This window comes from Tupaia chinensis, unplaced genomic scaffold, assembly GCF_000334495.1.
Source record: "Tupaia chinensis unplaced genomic scaffold, TupChi_1.0 Scaffold000047_1, whole genome shotgun sequence".
NCBI classification, from domain to species: domain Eukaryota; kingdom Metazoa; phylum Chordata; class Mammalia; order Scandentia; family Tupaiidae; genus Tupaia; species Tupaia belangeri.
The window spans coordinates 6,375,077-6,376,677 of NW_006159505.1; positions in this window are offsets into that span (position 1 = coordinate 6,375,077).

Here is a 1,601-nt window from a genome sequence, read left to right on the forward strand (position 1 = left end):
GAACTCACAGTCCCATAACCTCTATATCATAACACATACATGCACCAACACAAACCCCATGTGTGTGTACCTAAATACAAACACAAGACAACGTAACCCCTATGTGTATGTGCACCCCGACACTCCATGCACAGCGACATACTCCCACAATGCACACACATAGCAACGCAACCTAATGTGCATGCATACCAAAACACACACACACAGGACAACACAACCTCCATATGTAAGTGTGTATGTGTGTATGCATACTAGCACACACATCCTTGGCTTCTTATAAATACAGATTCCTCCATGTATATCCTAACACACATCCATAAGAACCCTCATAAGCACACACACATACCCTCCCATTCGCAGACATAACACATACACACACACCCCACTATGCCTGCATAAACAACACACACATATGCATATACACATACCTACTCTCTCGTGCCCATAATAGACTTATATTAGACTTTGTTTAAATATACGAAGTCTGGCCAAGTACACTTTATTCCAGTAATACAAAAATGGAAATCTTAATATAATAAATGATAGCATTCGTTGATCTCATATCACCAATCATGTCACATCGCCTGAAAGGCCACTAAAACAGCACAGAATTGGGAGGAGGCAATCAGCCACACTGGGGACAAAGGTGGTCTCCACACAGCAGTTCACCCGGAGCTGTGATGACTCAGGGTACAAGTGGGTTCACAGCAAATGGCCACATCACAGGAGAAAATGAACAAGTCCAGTATCTGAGTGCACATCTCCTAGTAACAGAGATATGAAGGAAGCCCAAAATTATGTAGAAGAAGATATAAGATGACACTAAGACTACCAAGCTTGGTCAAATGGACACTGATAGAATGCTGCTCCTCTGAACTAGAGATCACATGTGAGACATGGATAACAGTTGACCATCGACCAAGACTTAAATCGAGTTAACAGAATCTGAATCATAGGAATGTCTTAGCCGACTGTCAGTCCTCTGCAGCTCAGTCAGAACCTACTAGAAGGTGACTACCTCTCAGCACATGTTGAGAAATGTAAAAACACACCTGAATATCTCATAGATCGAAGAGGAAGTTAGAGGGACCAGCAGGTGGTGTGGTGATTAAGGCGCTGAACACTCCCACATGGCTGACCAGGGTTCGAGTCCTGAATCTGATGGCTTGCTTTCTCATTTCCTCTCTCTCTCATTCTCACCCTTTGTCTCTCTCTAGTCAAACTAAAAAATAAATGAATGAGTAAATAAAATAAAACAAAAAATTATTTTTAAAAAAAGAGGAAGTTAGAGTAGAAAGCAGGAGATACTGAGAGCTGAATAGTGATGGAAGAGCCACAGAACAAAGCCCCAGGGCATAGCTAACAGGACAGAGAGGGAGATATGGCACCTGAATTCTTCTATCAGAAAAGAGAAGAGGCCAGCAGGTGGCATGGTGGTTAAGGCACTGGACTCCAACATGGCTAACTGTGGTTTGAGTCCTGGGCCTGGTGGCTTGAAACTCGGGCCTGGTACATGTGTGTGTGTGCCCAAAGTCCTGAGAGGACAATGGAGGGGAAGCGATTGCAGCGTGGCCATAACCCCTAGGGGGTGATATCTCGCT